We start from the raw sequence: 19536 nt of genomic DNA, 5'->3' as shown, positions 1-19536 counted from the left end.
ATGAAAGATTACTTGTGTGAGCAAGTGAGTATCAGCTGACATGTGATGTTGCTGTTCAGTAGAATGTTATTGAGACCACCCCCTCAGTGACACAGGCCACAAAAAAGATCATTAGGTGGCTGTGTCATTCAAGACTGTGTCACCTGTCTTGTGTTCAAACCAATAATAACTCAATAGTGAAAAATTCACAATCCCATAACTTTATCTAACCCTATCTCCCCTCATTTAGGCACTTACCAGTTAAGATATAAAGTTGTATAGTTAATTAAAAGGATCAAGAGTATGTTTTTATATTTACCAATTTCTCCTTATGTTTTGATGCATTGTAGGTTTAATGCTCCAGGATATGTCTCTGAAGTCAATGTGAAATAAACTTCTCCAAAATTTCAATCTAAATTCCATTTAGGACTATTTGATTTAGTATTTAATCATTTCTAAGAGAGTAAAAAAAAACCCCTCAGAAACTCCAATGTGACATTTTTCCAATCATAATAATAATAAAAATGACTGATTAACACTTCAGCTAAGAAACTAGGGAGGCTGCCATAAGGGCACTCATAGTAATTCTAAGTGAAACAAGTAACAGTTGTAAAACTATGGTAAAGTTCATGATGTTGATAAAGTGCAAAATTCTCTGCTGACACTGGCACAGAAGAACTCAAAATTCAGAGAGGGAGTAGAGTGAAAGACAGACACAAAAGGAAATTATTCTGACAAATAGCAAATCTCATACCTGAGGTCCCAATATTTTTACTATCCAATCTCTTCTGAATTCCACCACTTTCACTGCAGCAGCTGTGGATTGAAGTAGGCCTAGGTGACTCACAATCATGTTTTCAAGAACACAATGGCTCTAGGAGCAATGTTACTCCATACATCCTTTTCAGCTGCTCCAGTGCTGGTTTGCAGAAGCAGTATAAGGTGACTAACATTGCACCAGGAGAAAGGAGATCTGTGGTCTTTCCAGACTGCTACTGGATGACACTGGGCAAGTCACTTTGCCTCTCTCTGTGCCTTGGTTCCCACAGCTAGATCATATTTGTTAGAATTTAATCAATTTTTTTGCATAAAACTTTTTGCACTGAAACATGCAGATTCAGGTTGACAGAAAATGTCATGCATTGCCTATCGATTTCAACAAATTAGTTTGCTCAAAAAATGCAAAACTGATTCAGAAAATGTCAATGTGCTTCATTACAATGTTTTTGAAGTGAAACATTCTGATGTTTTGCTTCTGAGTGATGCTACATTTTTGAATGACATGTATTTTACGAAATTGAGAAAGCTCAAAAAAATCCTGATTTTTGATGAAACAGTCAGGGTGAACAAAATGTTAAGTTTGGGCCAAAAGGAGCTTTTTAAAAACAATATTTTGGAACAGCAAATAACTTTGCAAAGTGCTTTGATATCTAAGAGTAGAAAGTGGTACATAAGAGCTAGCCAGTATTACTATTTCCTAGAGCTAGCCAGCATAGTGAAGAATAGCACCCACTATTGCCCAGTTTCCTGTCTCCTGGATTATGCCCCCCTTAAGCCACCTATGCTAAGCACTGCAATGATAGTCTAGAGTGATAATTTCATGAGTAAGAGTGTGTTAGCCTTAGAGAACACAGAATTCCCTCCATTTATAGGAAATCCTAGCTTGGCCATCAGATAGGCTGCAAACTGAAATCATGTAACATTACCCATGTCAAGCTCTTGAAAGCTCCACATAAAGAGAATTAGATTTTATAGCTGCAGCAGAATACTATGGAATACTAATTTTACAGGTGCATTCTAGCAAACTGCAATCCCTAATATCAGAATGTCATTAAAAATAATGCACTCCTTATGCCCAGGCAGTTAATTTAATATTAAATCAATAAAACATTTACTAGGACTGGTCAGGGGCCTGCTTGCTGACAGCAGTCTGGGCTTACTGCAACAAATGTCTCCTCACTCTTTGCAGACAGCTGCTGGTTTATTGTAGAAGACTTCTTTGGGCCTGACAAATAACCTCTCTAAGCCCCAATGAATGCAGAAATTCAAAACATTTGTGGACATTTATTAGCTAGAATATGCAAAAGCATTTGGGAGATTGGGATCAACACCAGCAACAGTCTGTGGGCCAGGTTCACCCCGGGTGAGGCATGGAAATGTAAAAAGGCCTTCCCCTCCCTAATAGGGAGACAGATTTGGGTGTCTTTCCAGTGGACTTCATCTCTGGGATATGGCAATTGAAATGTCTGCCGTTCTCTAGTTTGTGCTCCTGCTGGCGGGAAGCAGTTTTAGCATCCACCAAAAGCCCCACTTGATGAATGTAATGAATCCATCCACTTGCTGACTCCCTGCAAATTACCCTGCAGCAGAGAACTCATAGCCACTTTTCTCTATGACAGCTGCTTTCCCAGTAGACTTTCAGCACTACACTTGGGATTTGGTCAGCATAAACCTAAACTGGAAAATGGGTTTGCTTTCAGGAAAAAAAAAAAGACTAGAGAAAGAAAAAAAATCAGTTTTGCATCAAGAAGCTGAAACTATGTCTGTACTATCACCCAGCCAATCTGAGAATGGCTGCCAAGAAACTAGCCCCAGCTGCTCCTGAGAGACAGCCTAAGCCTGACAGTGATGGGTGTGCTCAGAACCTCTCCAAGCCCTGTGCTCCACCGAGTTGCCAGGTATGGGCAGACGAGGAGAGAGTGGGCAGGGCTTGTTTATCTGCCCTGGTCCCAGACTTGACATGGAGGTAGTACAGGCATAGCTTGAAAACACAAGACATTAATTTTTTTGTTTTTTGGAAACTGAAACCCAAATATTTTCAAGTCAAAGCATGAAAAAATGCTGGGTTTTCAGCCAGATATTTATTATTTGGAGTTTTCTGGGGAAGAAAACAGGGAGTTAGCGGCACTGTGATGACAGTAAAGAGAGTGAGGGAGTTCTCAGCCCATCTTCCTTCCTGCCCCCTGTGTTGTCTTCACTTCAGAGGGACTACTTGTGTGATTGCCTTTGACATTCGATTGATTGAAAAGCTTTGTGACCCACACAGCCAAGCCAGAACAGAAGAAATGTTGAACTCCCTCCTTCGTTCCTTCCGTTATGCCTAGGCATCAAGGCGCATGGAATACACTGAAAACAAATTCCATGCCCTGAAAGTAAAAAAATGTGTGTGGGGTCTGGAGCATATTTAGGGTGTGGTTTTCAAAAGCACTCAATGTTGGCTTAGCTCTGCTTCTATTAAAATCAATAGTAAAACTCCCATTGACTGCAGTGAGAGCAAAGTTGGGCCAGTAACAAATGCTTCTGGAAATCTCATCCATACTTTTATATGACAGAAATAGGAGAGTTACATGCAAGCATCCAGGGAGGGGACAGCTCATTAAAATATGCATTATTATTTATGTTAGCTTTCATTTTCTATTTTGAAAATTTGCAGCAAATATAGGTCCTGGTTCTCAATAAAGTTCTAACTGCCAATATTTAGACACAATGGGAACTACTGCATAAGGAAGAATGTGTCACAAAGGAGAAGGTCAGAACTTATGAAGCTAGTTGAAAAATTGCTGTAGGAACTTTTTCCTGATGACAGAAAACTGGAGTTTTGACCCAATAGGTATTTTTACAGCTTATTTTCCCCAGGGGAAAAAAAAATATGTTGGAAAAATACCATAATTTTTTTTTTTTTGAGCTGAAAAACAAAAGTTTTTTAGTTTTCCCTCTTAATTTTTTTTACTTGCTGGAAAACAAACCAAACTAAAATAATATCCCATTCCTTTAATTAAAAGTAAAAATTAAAAACATTGCAGAAAAATGTAGACCAAACAGCTTCTGCAAAACATTTTCACAGGGAAAAAGATAATCAGATCCTAAGCAGCTATGTATTCACATCCATCTGCACCGATGCTGGCCAGATCAGCTCCAAAGAGTTTTTAAAACAAAGTGTTTTATAAGAATGGTGTGTACTCTGCAATGCAGTACCATAGTGCAGGAGAGGCAAGGTTAAAGGAGTGAAGCTGCAATGTATTATTCATCCTTGACATGACTGTGCTGCATATGGAGTGGGTGAGTAGGAAACTGGTTGCTGATCATTGTAAAAAATAAAGATGTTGATTTGAACCGAAAGTTGGACTTTGTGAATTGTGTGTCATATTATACTGCAGAGGCCTCAGCAGGGAACAGGGGATGATGCAATTATTGGGGTTTCTGTAGTTTATTGCCAGACCTCGAGGGGTTTTGGAAGGACGATAAAGAAGCCAGTCCCAAGGCATGTGGGCATCTGGTGTTTTCTTGTTGAGGCCGTGAGTCAGAAATGATTCAGAAGGAGATCTGGCTTGTTCTTGTTCTCAGGGAATCAGGCAGTTCGCACAGAGAGAGAGAGAGTCAACAGGGATAAGAGGGCATCTTGGCTGTGTGAAATAATAAATGACTGGATTAAGTCATATGCCACCAAAGCAAAAGGTATATGTTAGTATTTGACACTGTTAGTGGGGGCAGAAGGGTAAACTTAGTCTTAGAGCTCTCAGTCCCTATCCATCCCTAAGTGCATGAACTTCAGCTAACATGGGGCCTCAGTGCATGTCTCCAAATGGAAAGTGCTGGCAGCCAAATCCTGATGTTGTCAGTGGTGCACTTATCAGACAGATGTATCAGGCAAAGCTAAAACAAGATATATGCTTAGGGACAGTACAGAACATATTAGCCCTTCATCCTAGTTGAAGAACCACCTGGCAGCCTCCCCCAGTACCTGTTTTCTGTTGTGCTGTTCAAAACTGTCTCTCTGTTACTCAGGGCACAGACAGAAATGCAGCTCCCCATTGTAACTCATGGCACTTTGCAGGAAGCTTGATGAGTTACAATGATCCCCCCGGGCCAACAAAAGCATGCTATTGAGTCCAGGGGGTGGGGAATGCAGTTGCTGGCTGCTAGCCTGCAGCCAGTTTCCTCTAGCAACATCCCTTCTCCCTCCTAGCCCCAGAATGGGAGGAGGGAAAGGGAGTGGAGAGAGCACCTTCTGGGGGTTCCCCAGCCAGTGCTGGAGGGCAGGGTGGGTAGACTGCAGACCCCATGTGGTGGCACCAGCTGGAGAACCCCCAGAAGGAGCTCCCTCTACTCCCCTTCCCGCCTTCTATTCTGAAAGCAGCACCAGGGCTGAGAGATGGCACAGACAGAAGTTACTGAAGCCACTCTGTTTTGGAGTGTCTTCATCTCAACCCTCACACAATGAATGTCCCTTTAAAGTGTTCTGAAGATGTGCACTTCCTATTGGTCTTGGCTGTAGAGCACTTTCAGGAGCCCGGTCAGGGAAAAACTGTCACTTCTGTCTGCGCACCTAGTGTTTCTCCTTTGTGGTGTATTCACCCAATGTTTCTTATTACATCATAAGGCTCCAACTTTGAAAAGACTCACACACATGCTCAGCTCTTTAGTCTAGTGGATGCATGAGCCTTAGACAGAATGCTCTGGGAGGTGGGTGAGGTAGGGGGAAAGCTTCTTTTCTTATTACGTATAGAACCAGGGTCACATTGTTGAAAGCACTTAAGTGACAAGATTGTAAGATTGTAAGACCCATTTTCAAAAGCGATGGAGATTTTCAGTGGGCACATCTACACAATATGTAGCATTGGTGGGCACTAACTATGCATGATGCTGCCACTACTGCACAGTAGCAATAAGCTGCAGTGCAGTAGCTCATTGCTACTGTGCAGTAGGGTCAGAAATGACCCATGCGTCACCAGGCTGTGCAATACTAGCAGGTACTAGCAGGTACTGCACACTTATTTAGTACTTGCTAAAGCAAGTGCTAAATAATGACTGCACAGTACCAACTACACAATGGGGCCCACGTGTAGACATGCCCAAAGAGATTTTCAATTCCTTTTTCTTTTGAAAATCTGTCTTGGGGCCAGAATCCTGCTAAGCCAGGTAACTATGTGAGATGAAAGCACAATTTGGTTGCCTAAATTACAAAAAATAATCCTGATTAGCAGGGAATCTGTTTTTCCCTGATAAATTGTAAATTCTCTGATTAGAAAGCCAAAATCCATTATTAAAATGAAATGCCACTATATATATAGGTATCGGTTGAACACAATGGATTTTTATATGTTTGCAATTTTAAAGCAGTTTGGAAGTTTACCAGTGCCCTGATCACTATAATAAAATACATTCTAAGTACCTATACATTTTGATATTTGATTTTGGGTTTTTTATCATGGAGTATAAGAGCTCCTTCTGCCCCCTTAGCTCACAGAACACAGGTCCAGGCCTATGACTTCCAAGCCACAGCCCCTCAGCCCTGCTTGTGCCCCTCACTCCCCCCATGACCCCCTGCCCCCCACCCCTAGCCCTGCTGGGGGGGGGGGGGCAGCATCCAGGGCTATGGGGCCAGGGACCTGGGGCACAGCCCCCTGTCCCCACAGCAGTGCCTGAGCCTCAGCTGCCACTCACGGGAAGCAGAAGCTGCTGCAGCAGAGTGGAGTATGGAGCCTGGCTCCCCTACCCACTGCCTGCTGCCTGCATGCCTACCTAAGAGCCTAGTGGTTAGTAATAGGGTCTCACAGCCAGTTTCTTGTGCTTTGTGGTGAACTCAATGCTTTCAATGTATGTCAGGCATGCTCTGAGCTATCAAACACAGTGCTTGAACTGCTAGGTTGCTATATAAAAGGGAGCACACATTACTTCCTCCGGTAGTGTTTCAGAAGAGGAGAGTGAGTCAGTCACCATACCCAAAGGAAGGACTTAGGTGCCTCAGTGCAGGAAGAGATGTGAATTGCAGTCTCACTTAGGCACCTGTTACAAGGCTAAAGTTAAGTGCTTCACTCAGAAGAAGAGATGGCATTTTGAACCCACCCCTCTCTTCAGCATTTCCTGTTGGTTTCATTACATATCCTTGCTCAGTGGGCCAGGAACCAAGAACTGAGTTGGTGAGGATGTTCTGTGGTTTCCACCCCCCTGCCACTCTCAAGTTCTGGGTTTGGTCTTGGGTAAGAAGAGCAGGCCCAGGTGGGTGAGGCTGACTTTTCTGTGATAGTTGCAAGAGCAGTGTGCAGCCAATGTACATATATGCCAACCTGTATGGGACACTGAGGCATCTGGTGTGGGGCACCTTAACATTAAGCGGGACGTTGCTGAGCAGCACATCAGTGAAGACCTTTTGGGGATCTGCGCCAAAGTTCCTAAGACACTTCCAAAAATGCATCTTAGGTCCTAGAGTCATTTGCATACTATTTAATTTTTTTACCCATGGTACCCAGTTGGGTCTTAATCCCTGGTGGAGGCCCCCAAGTTCTGTAGGCCCCATCAACACAACAGCGATAACAACAGTAATAACAATGTGACTGATGATAAACTCCTGCTATGCCATATGACAAATTATACCCCATGAGGCCTTGGGGTGGTAGAGGAGGGGGTGCTTTTATCCATAACAGACACACAAGGCTTTATGCCAAGGTTCCCCTTCCCTTTCCCTTGCTTTATTTGCACAGATGTTTTTGCCAAGCCCTGTCATCAACTTGGGGAGGAAGGGGCATTTGAAAAAAAAATAAAAATGACTGAACAAGTTGAAGAAATTGCAAACAGTAAATCTGGTGTTCACTATGCCAACCCAATAAGTTGCTGAGGTTGTACTTTTCAGATTTGGTTTTAGGCTCTTGTAAATTTCCAGCTATTTTTAACCTGCCTTTCTGAAAGAGAATAGGAAAGGGAAAGCAACCATTTCAACAACTCATGCTATATAAATCTCCATAGGGTTTATTATTTACTGTTTCATTTTACTGGCAAAAGGGCTCCTACAAAAATACAATAACCTCCTCGCTGATTTACAGCTTGGAAGCAGGCGCGTGCTGAAAAAAAAATGAAGCGCATAGCACCTGAAGGAAAGTGTACCGAGTTAATTGAAAAGCGTCAGGAAGCTGGAATCCCTTTCAGTGATACCATCACATGCATCAGTCACCAGATGTAACTCCAATTTTCTGCTTTCATAATAAGAATCCAATTGATATCCTCAAAATAAAATTCTGCAGCCAACATAACACCACATTTATCATAAGCAGGTTTTTAAAACTTAGAACTGTGCCACATGTAACCCTGTACAAAGAAATTAGTAAGGAGTGTGCAGTGTCTGTATATATAATATGTGCGTTTGTAAGTATATTTGTGTGTGTGTGGATGTATGTGTGTGGGCATGTGGATGTGTATGTGTGTGTGTGTATGCTATATATAACACACACACACTCACCTGCATACCCCCACACTTAAGACTAGATCCTTTCAAAACAGACCTCTACATGATACTGGAACCACTCATGGGCGACTGGTGCCGCCTTAGTCAGGGGGGGCACATGGCCCCCCTGTAGCCAGTTCGGCTGTGGCCAACCACTGTGATCGCTGCAGCCACTTCCGGGAGCAAGTGCCAGCTGAACGTTGCAGCTGCTCCCAGAAGCAGTTGCAGTCACTCCTGGAAGCAGCTGCAGTGATCACAGCAATCAGGTGGAGCTTGTAGGGGGGGCACTGGCGCTCCCGCCTGCCCTCCCTGCCCATCGCCTAAGAGGCAAGTGCAGCCAGCCAGGGGGTGCACCAGCACTCTCAGGGGGCGCATGTGCACCCCTGTGCACACACTATGCATCGCCACTGGAACCACTGATACTTTACAAAATTTTACAAACCATACATGCCCTACAGCCCAGACTCTTGGACAATATACATTCTTTCTAAACTCAGTGGATCTGCCTGTCACAGTTTAACCCTTATGGTGTGGTTAAAGTTGAGAGAAAGAGATTATCAAATAGCATTACAATGTCTCCTGATTTTCCAGAGCTAGTTACAGGACATGCTTTACAGAGAAGGATATCTTGTTGTAGGTACTTTTGCTGAAGTAGGGAATAAATTTAGGCTGGGGTTTCCAAAGTCTTAAGTGACCCACACCCAAGTCAATTCAAGCCTCTTTTGAAACTCTCAGCAAAAATGTTCAAAATGGGAGACTGGAACTATTATGAATAGAAATCTATACCCAAGCACCTATACTAGTGATTTTCAATGGTGCCATATTGCATTGAAGATAGTGCTGCAACTCACTGAAAAGCAGGCCACTTTGAAACAGGACCAGTCTCTGGTGCCTCATTTTAGTATGGATGTCAGTCAAAAGAACTGGGTAACTCCTCTCAGAGGGCGCATCTACATGAGATGCTACTGTGCAGTGCTTACTGCACATTTATTTAGTGCTTATATTAGCAACTACTAAATAAATGCATGGTAATCACATATACAAGTACTAAATAAATGTGCAGTAACCGGAGTTATTGAGCCGTAGCACCAGCGAAAATCTTTTAAGTGACACTACTGCACGGTAGCCTGGTAATACTGTGCAGTAGCATATTAGTACTGTCCATGCTGTGATGCGCTACTGCACAGTATTATTTGGTTACTGTGCAGTCAGCATCTCATGTAGACACACCCAATATGATCAATAGGGTCATTGCCTGGTCTCAAATATGGATTCTGCTGCCCTAATAACATTGAGTGACATTTCTCTAGATTTAAAAATACCTGTTGAAATCTTTTGTGAATATTTCTGAAAAAAACTTTGTCATCTTTTTCAACCAGCTTAGTTGACTGCCTGGCTTTAAGCAGTAATGATAGAAAGTGTTGATTAAGATCTTGCTATTAACAAGGAACAGTATAATATTATACAAAAAAAGTTTAGTGTGCAAAATAAATTATTTCCTCCCATTCACAGGTATAGAAATTTGCAAAAGTCCTTCAAACACAAACCATGGAATGTAATGGATGTAAGTCTCAATCTGGAGTTTCTAGTCTTTGGTATAGTTTGTGAACAAGCACATGAGCATGCACACACTCTTCCTAACTGGAGACAAACTGTGGGACAAAACACTGAGAAGTAGGAGTATGTTGATCATTTTGATAATCAACTCTACCCTACTATGTGCTTAAGCTCCAATTCAGCAAATCACCAATATATGTATTAACTTTAGCAAAACACAATGTTTTAAACATACTTCATTTCCATGTGCTTAAAGTTAAACACGTGGCTAAGTGCTTTGTTGTATAGACATGGATGTTAGCACATGCCCAAGTAAAGCGTATCTGCTTTCAGTGCTTTGCTCAACAGGGACTAAAGCATGCGCACACAGTTAGACATGTTTAAACACTTGGTTGAGTTGAGACTTCGCTCAGTCATATAATCATTGAGAAGTAGGGCTGAAAGAGACCTCCATAAGTCTAGTCCACCCTCTGCCTGAGGCAGGATCATCCTTATGCAAACAATCCTATATAAATCTATTGTTTAACCTCTTAGCAAAACTACAGTCAACTCTGACATAAAACCCAAGACAGAACACTCTAGCCTGCCACAGGTAAAGCAGGCGGACCATGGAGGCCAATGTTCTGCTGCTGCAAAGGTTGTTAATATGTTCTTGAGAGATCCCAGGAAGAAGGTAACACCCCCCTACAGGGGAAAGCAAAACCTCCCATAGTCCATTCCAGTCTGGGCATGAGTGGAGCATTCATAATCACCCCCATTTTCAAAGAAGAAAACAGAGTAAAGGTGCACCAATGAATATATAAATCCTGCAGCTTTTTTGTGTGTATAGTTACTCAAAGTCAATACTAATAGGTCCGATTTGTTTTTAACGCCCTTAAAAACTTCAGCACCATAATGACTCTTGCTATCTTCTGTCATTTTATTTAATGACTACTTCTGCTTCAGTAGTACATGTACTATGCTCACAGGTAAACCAATTCAGTTATAAAAGGAAGGATGACTTTTCAGGACTTTGGAATTAGCTGATTTCCCAAAACATACATCTCCAAAATGATATTAGGAACAACATGAGAATAAAAGGTGACATGCAAACAGTTTTGGATGCTTGCCACCTCCATCCTTCATCAGAATTATCACATAAATGTGGTTACAAACATCCTGTCCAGTGATGAGGGCTTCATAAAAATAATTATCAACCTTCTGATGGCTGCTTGTAGATTGCTGCTGGCTGTCATGTGAAAATAGCAAATGCTGCTTCCTAAAAGCCACTGGGGAGCTAAAACAGAGTTCTGGATGCATTTCAGATAAGCAGCTTTTAGATGCTTATCCAAACTAAACCTCCAAACCTAATGAGATCCACTCATCACTAACCTTTTGCTTGTATTTCCTTTGTTGTTTGCACAAGTCCAATTCATGTCTATTCCTCATGGTAAGCAATATTGACAAGATTTTGCAACAGATAGCTACAAGGGCTGATTGATCTATATGAACAGACTAATGAAGTAACCCCACAAAGTAGTGAGTGTTCACAGTGCTCTGGGTTATGCTAAAAGAGCCAATCCAATGACTCAGTACAAGGAGTAATTTCATATTAACCTGCCTCTGAAGTTTAGATAAACTTCCTGGTCACTTCACCATTCATTTTAAGGGAAACATTTCTATAACTATGGATTTTAGTTTGGCTAGAAGCTAATAGAAGGGTGTCTTCATGGTTATAAGACTTAAGCTTGGGAAAGGGTTCAGGTCTTGGCTCTGACAGACTTCCTGTGTGCCCCTGGGCAAATCTTTTCTTGTTGTTCAGTTCCCCATCTGTAATATGTAGGTAATAAAACTCCCTTACCTCTCGAAGGCATTTTGAAGGGAAGATTAATGGTTGCTTGCTGAGGGTGTCAGATACTACAATGGTGGGCACCACAGAATAAACACTTTGCAAGCAAAAGCATGAATATCAAATATGATTTTTAAAATAATGCTTTTTTCTGCAGCAGAGGCAGATATTACAGAATTATAGAATCATAGAAAAGTAGGGCTGGAAGGGACCATTGGAGGTCATCCATTCCAACCCCAGGATCATTCTTATCCAATGCATTCCATGCAAATCCTTGTCTAACCTATTACTAAAACTACACAATCAATCCTATCACACCTAACCTAACCTGACATAGGTGCAGGTCAGGTATCTAATCTGGCATAGGTAAAGCAGGGGAACAATGACAGTTTGTGTCCTGCTGCTGCAAGGGTTGTTAAAATACCAATATTGTATTTTATGCATTTGTACAAAAGAACATACATTGCTGTTTGCAGTTGCAATTAATTTAACCAATCAATTTAGTCTTTTTCTGTTTGCTAATTACTTACATGTTTATGAATGTGTTTGCTATTCAAAAGTATTCAATGAACGCTATATGGAAACATATCCATTCACGAGCAGTTCACTAGCTAGCAAGCTTTGCTTTTTGGCTATTTATTTTCCTACATTATATCTACACCGCATTGTTAGCTTCAGCTTTATTTTCCTTTGTGCTGAGACAGAAAAGCCTCTCACCTGGGTTTGGAGGTGACTGGGGTTAGGGCACATTAGAACCTGGGCCTCATCTTAATTTAGACTAGAACCCACCTACTTTGCAGTGAGGATGCAGGCTAAATCCTTCAAGTGTGGACTGTCTTCCAATATCCTACCTAAAATTCTCCCAAAAAGACAGATACGTTCTCTCAGATTCAATACAACTGACTGAAAAAGTCCTAGAGCATCTTTGCACGAAGTATAGTAAGACCTAGAATCACAGATTCAGCAAATGGGAGGACTGGAAGGGACATCAGGAGATCATTTAGGCTAGGGATAAAACTTACACACAAACCAGTTTAAGTAATCAGAAACTGGGTTAAACCTGTAACAGAACAGAAGCTTAGTGCACATAAACCAGTTTCAAAATGTCTAAAAATGGTTGAATGTAGCATCAGACTTAACTGATTTAGGTCAAACTGGTTTATGGAACTTCTGTCCCAGACCTTAGTGTAACCCCCTGCTCAAAACAGGATCATCCCTGACTAAACCATCTCACAATGTCTCAGGGTGCATGGGTCAGTGTATAGACAGTGAGAACATAGCGATGTGGGTAAGGATTTGTTGTGGGAATGTTCTCACCCAGGTTAAGCTACCCTTGAAGCTCACATCTAAGTATTAATTAACTGGCTTAAGTGTGCAGTTTAAATATAGCCATAATGTGTGACCTAAATAATATGGTGTGGTTGACATTTTCTGAACTTTGATTTTTCAGTGATTTTTTATTTACATTTTCAATATTGACAAAAATTTAGAAATAAAATTCCTCTGTTTTTTACCAGCTCTAAAACTGGCTATTTCATATGGTAGCAGGCAATCTGAGTTATGCTAAGGCTCTTAGCCATAGTCCAGGCCTTCCCAGAACTAAGCAACAAAATTGAGCACAGCACCTTCTGTGATGTTGGGAAATGCGACTGCTGTGACTGGGCAGTAGGCGAGCAAGGGACAGCAGTTTCCCTACAAGGAATGTGGCTGGCACAGTGCCAGGGGATGGGTGTACCATATGCTTGGCAAAGAGCCAAGGGATTGGACAATTTGGGATGAGAGAAGTTACAAAAGTGATGGGCAAACAAAGGAACACACCTGTGTTCTGTGTTGCCACCCTTGGGAGACAGGACTTCTTGTTTGAACACCAAGGAACCCAGAAACTAACATCCCACACACCCAGCAGAGGATCTGAGGCCAGTACCACCAATGGTCGCTGCTGTAATGCCTGAAGGAACCTCTTGCCAGGTCCTATAGCAAGGAATAATACTTGTAATAAGCCTAGGGGTTACTATTAAAAGTTCACTTGATACCAAATCGGACCATAGGGGCCCCATCAATCCTTGGGGGTCTCTGGTAAAAGGAATCCTAGGGGCAACACATAGTGTTTATGCTTGTGTTTTCAATGTTAAGATTTCAATAAGAATTTTCATTAAAATATTGACTTCTGACAACAAATTGAAAAATTTCCATCTACATTCTTCTGAATTCATTTTTCCTCCTTTTTAATGATTCCTCACTTATTCTCCGTGACGATGTCTGAAGCATCATAAAGGCAAAATATCTCTCTTCTGTGAAAAATGGTCCAGAATTCCACAAGAAGATATTTACATGATTTAATTTGAAAAAATCTTCACAAACTTGTTCTGTAATTCATTTTTGATCAGCTGTCATTATGAATGCCTGAGAATATATAACAATATATGAAAAAGAATATTATTAATACATGAAAAGACAAACATGGCTATACAGTGTTATCAATATAGAGCAATGTTATTCAATCTAAAGCATTAGGTGTACCAGATATTAAATTCCATATAAGTCATAAAATTGCTCCTAAATAGCACATCTTTATTTTTGGTCTATAAACTTTGCCATAGCTAAAATGTCCTGCTCTTTGTGTGTATCTGTTATACCAACATTTTAGGTTTATGCTACTGAGCAGCTACATAGTAACTTGTGATAAATTAAAGCCGAGGAAATAGATCATTTCTACTATCAGGGTCATTGTCAAATCCTAATGGGGTAATTGACTTGTCAAGTTGTCATTGAAAGCCCAGGATCTGATTTCATTGCCTTTCAAACTCTTTGAAAAACTATGTACCAGAATCTCCCACCTTGTCCACCACCTCCCACACACGTAGGTTTGAAAGTGCCAAGAACCAATCCTGCTTTTAAACTAAATAAAGACAGAGGAGATGAATGCAATACAGTTTTGAATTTCACACTGAAATGCTCATATTGAAGGAGAAAGCCAAACCAGGGCATAACAAATCTAAACAAGTGGACTATATGAATTTTTCTCTGAGATATAACCAGTGTTCAGTTAAATGATCTTCACCATTTTTAGATGACTGTCCATACACTTTCAGATGATTCCAAGTTGTGTGGAGTAGCAGATGCTTTGGAGGGCAAGGCTAGGATCCAGGATAATTCTGCATGGACTGGAGAAATGGTTTGCATGGACAAATACAGACTGGGAAATGACTTAGCAGACTGCAGTACTTCAGAGAAGGACCTGGGGGTTACAATAGGCTGTAACCTGAATGGGAACCAACAGTTTGCTCCTGTTGCAAAAAAAAGCCAATAGCATACTGGGTTGTATTAGCAGGAGTGTCATTTGCAAATGAAGGCAAGTGATTCTTACACTCTATCCAGACCTCTGGTGAGGCCTCACCTGGAGTACAGTGCCCAGTTTGCGCCCCACACTTCAAGAAGGATGTGGATGGTTTTTGGAAAGAGTCCAGTGCAGTGCAACAAAAAATACTTAGGGGCATGGGAGGCAAGACTTACGAGCAAAAGCTGAAAGAGCTAGAGTTATTTAGTCTGGAGAAGAGAAGAATGTGGGGAGTTTAGTAACCATCTTCAAATACCTGAAGGGAGACTACAGAGAGGATGGAGATGTAACTAGGAGCAATGGCCTCAAGCTTCAACAGGGGAAATGTAGGTTGGAGATTAGGAGGAACTTTCTGAATGTGAGGGTGGTCAAAAATTGAACAGGTTACCAATCACTTTTGAAAATCCCTCTCTACATATAAAGACACAGGAGGTCCTGATCCAGACTTAGGTCTCTAGACAATACATTGACTAGCACTAATACCAAGAGCAATAAATTAGCCTCTCTATAACCAAATCACTGAACTCTCATACTGAGGGAACGTCCAAGGTCCAGAGCTTGGATATTAATTCAATGCATTTATGTAAAGAACACCCTCTTCCTCCACATAATCTACTTTCTCCTTCCCACAGTGTCACCTTTCTATAAGAAACAACCAATAACCAGTCACTTTCCTCTGGATGGACTGGACGGACCAAAATCTTCTGTGGTGTCTTCAAAGTGCCATCAGTAAAGGTCAATGCTCTAATGTTTCTTTGGCCAACACAAAATTATTTGATAATGCAAAGTCTGCTAAGTAGGAAAAAAATATTGTTTGTCAACAAAAAATGCAAGCCAATCAAACCTGTCTCACTTTTCTCTCTTTAGCATAACTATTCATTTTACGTTTGTCTAAATGTGTTAAAGCAACTTTACCTCCAAATGAAGTGAAACTAATGATGTTTCTTACTTATATTATTACGTTCTATTTTACACCAACACCCAGAGATTCAAAGCAAACTGGTGTTTCATTATGCCATGGGTGCATGTGGGTGTATGCATACACAGTTCCTGTCCCAAAGAGTGACAATGGGAGGATTAAAGGAGATGGAGTAATATGCCTAACTTAATACAGGAGGCTCACGGCGTAGGGGAGACTAGAATCCAGGCCTCTTGATTCTAGACTATCACTCTATCCAATGGACCAGGCTGCTTTCCAAATTAGACCTACAGATTTCTAAAATACTTGTATCAATAAATGCTGTTCATTCCATAAGCAGCAGAGCTCTTAAGAACTCAAATTTCTATTTCATGAGAAGTTCTGCCTTTTCAACATTTGTTTTTTATTTCAAGCAGACAGAAAAGGCAAGATATTGTGAAATTCCCTATGAAATTTCCAAGAAAAAAATAGTTTAGGGTCAGTTGAACTACTTTGCATCAATCAAACCAGAAGAGTTTGATATTTGACTCTTTAATGTTGAATGTTGTAACATTAAATAAAACAGATTTTGAAACAAATAAGGTTTCTGTATTTTTTCACAAATGTGATTTAATCTAAATCAGCACTTTCCAATGGAAAGGCATAATGTCAGTGAAATGACATTCTCTGAATTAAAAATTCTATTGGGAAAAAATGACCAATATTAGTAATGAATTTTGATAAGCCACCTTTGCATTATAATGTATCCTGAATCACAGTGACTGTGTTTTATAGAGCAAAGCATTTTGGCTCATATCTGAGAGGCACATGAGGTATGTTCTGTGTGGCTCTGTATTCTGTGAGTTGGTTGATGGAGCAAGATGACACTCAGCAGCAGGGAGGCCATCAAAATTTAGCCTTAAGCAGGAAATCTTGCCTCTTCCTTTCTCTTGCCTCCTGAAAAAGGAACAAGGACAATTTTTTTCCTCCAGATTCCATACTCTCTAACACCTCACCCCTAGTTTACCCTCTTCTCATTTCCTTTTGCCCTCTTCCCAATGTATCACATTTCCATTTTAGAATCTGTAGATCCACAATTGTTTAAAAAGCAGCTCAAACTTCCAACTTATAAACATCACTTCCTCTGTCTCCTGAATTTATTTTAATAGCTGATATTTGAGCCCAGGGGATTGGCTTAACTAACGCCGTGTAGTCAGAAGGAATCACTTTCCTCCAGGCTACCTCTGGGTCAATAGCATAAGGCAAGACCCCCTCACATTTCATTACTTAGGGATCAGATCCCCATTCCCAATCCATCACTCTGTAGCTTAGTCTCCCTATTCCTTTTGGATCTGCCTACATGATTCATATGGTGCCAAATCAACAGTATATTTGCTTTTTTCTCAGTTCATTGTTTTTATTTGCTTACATGTTCCCTGTCTTAGTTCAACTCATAAATCAATGTTAGTTTATTTTTTAAAAAACCCGTTGAAAGTTTGAGCCAGTTTCCACTGTTATGAAAGACTCCCAATACTACACGTCCTTTAACAGGTGGAAAATGTCTTAAGAGGCTGGCTGGATGGGAATGCTTTTCTAACCTAAAGACAAAGTAGTATTTATTTATGACTTAATCTAATTCCAAAACAAAGTAACAGTTCCCTGCACTGAATTATCTCCTTATGATGCGATCCCATGAACATATGGTTTTATTATTTAAATTGAAAATGTAATATTGAAACCATTTCTCGCTATTAAACTTGTGTAACCAATTACAGTGAAACAGTGTTCCTGAGGCCCTTTATTTTTAACAGACCATTTTCCCTTAACAGGACAACCAAAATGTCTGTCATAGCTAATTCTGGCATTAGAAAAACCTTTATTTCATTTTTTTTCTGTTTCAGAATGAAGAGCTGCTGACTTTTTTGGATTGCCCATGGAAGAAAAACATTTCTGATGACCTAGATAAAAAAAGGTGCAGAGTGAAACTCCAAATCACCAACAGACACAATGACACATATTATCCAGGCAAAAGCATATGCCATATTCTATAGCAGCCAAGTACTGAGTGCTCAGGTTTGCCAGCTGGGTATTGGACTGACTGACTTTGACTGGCCAGGTGCAAGAAGTCAAAAGGTTAAAAATAACGGTGCAGCAATTGGACAGCAGAGATGCCTAGAATTGTAGATTTATTCCAACTTCTCTTCTGCACACTGAATCTCTTGCCAAAATCTTGATTCCATCTGACTTCTCAGGGTGGCTACATGTGCACCGAAACATTTACTGCTGTTATGCATAGATGTAACCCACTACAGTATGGAGGAAAAAGAAAGCGAGTTTGCTTGCGTGCAGTTTACAATTCTTGAAACTGGGTTAGGGTGGTGCTGAGGCAACTTTTGGTTTGGAGCAGCTTTGCTCCTCTATACTTGGTAATTGCACCGGTAGTGACATGCCAATGTGTAATGGAGGGGAAACTTTTAAACTGGTCAAAACTCAAGTGACTCCTAGTTCTGGAGTGATGCCTACAGTGCAGCTGGTGAGATCTGCCTGTGTCTTTTTAATAACACCTCTTCCTTAATTTCCTGTGAGTGATGGAGGATGGTTCTCTCTCAACTCTATGGCTGATCTTCTCCTTCTTCCGGCTCCTAATCTTTTCCAGGATGGAATCTTCTAGGCCCTGCATTTTTGTTTTTGAAGATATCTGTGAACCCCTGGTATCTCCTGGGCAAAAGGCTTTCTGGTTCTGGAGGTGGTAACTCCAAGTGGGGTGTGCAGAAGGGTGGGTCTCTGGCTTGGATCGTACCAAGAGGTCTGTCCCCCTGTTCTTCAAACAATGTTGTCGGCAGTGGTCTGAGTTCAAATGCACCTCCAGGGCTTTCTACCTAATTAGTGAGTTGTGGTGGGTGAGCCAGGGAAACCCCAGAATCTAGCTGTAGAACAGAGAGTGAATGGCTCCAAAGCATATGACTAAGGAGATTCATCTCGAGGATGATGGTCATCTATTCCTTTGGTCCTGAAGCAACCAGCAAGCCTTCTATGGTCTCTATGGATTCAGGTTTGCATCTCTGCCTTAAAGCAATTTATAGTCCTCATCTCATAGTCTCATCTATGAAATTACCCACAGCTCCAGAGTCCAGCAGGGCAGTTAGCACATAGAATGTGTTGTTCTGCCCTGGGATTCAGAGGTGGGTGGATAACAATAATTGGGGATTCCATGGGTTGGGTTTGCCACAGGATTCATGTGCTGAGGGTGCTTTGAGGACTTTGAACAACCCCATGTTGGCAGGCTTCACCAGGCATGGGATTACTCAAGGCACAGGGGGTGTGTCTACACGTGCATTTACACAGTGTTAAAGTTACTGCGTAGTAACTGGGCATAGGCCAGCATCTACACATGCAGGCATTAAAGCACATTAACGCTGTATGTGGACTGACTTGCGACTAACTTTAGTTCCAAGTTAGTCCCAAGTCAGTCCACATACAGTGTTACCGCACAGCAAGGCAACTACATGTGTGTTATCGTGCAGTAACTGAGTGGGTGCTAATTTGATATCTGCATGATACTGTAGAGCTGGTAGATATGGGAATACAGGGATTGATTCTCCAACAAGTGCTGGACCTGCTTTTCTAGCACTTGCCAGGAGAAGTTCCTTGGTGTCAGCTGGTCTGGACTGAGTGGTTACAGGGGCCCTCAGTATGGAGTTTGCCTCCATGCTAAGCCC

The 19536-nt window shown here is 41.3% G+C and overlaps 1 long non-coding RNA gene across 1 annotated transcript in view; it reads left to right on the top strand.

The window, feature by feature from the left end:
- The window catches only part of LOC109286488 (uncharacterized), a 200863-nt gene extending 182708 nt beyond the window's left edge, over positions 1-18155 (top strand). Inside the window, exon 3 of the long non-coding RNA XR_009458911.1 lies at positions 17719-18155. This is a non-coding gene — a long non-coding RNA (uncharacterized LOC109286488). The remainder of the gene's footprint in view (positions 1-17718) is intronic.
- The last annotated feature ends 1381 nt before the right edge of the window (positions 18156-19536 follow it).

Source organism: Alligator mississippiensis, chromosome 1, assembly GCF_030867095.1.
Source record: "Alligator mississippiensis isolate rAllMis1 chromosome 1, rAllMis1, whole genome shotgun sequence".
NCBI classification, from domain to species: Eukaryota; Metazoa; Chordata; order Crocodylia; family Alligatoridae; genus Alligator; species Alligator mississippiensis.
The sequence above is the reverse complement of the archived record's forward strand: the minus strand, read 5'-3'. Positions and strand labels throughout refer to the sequence as shown.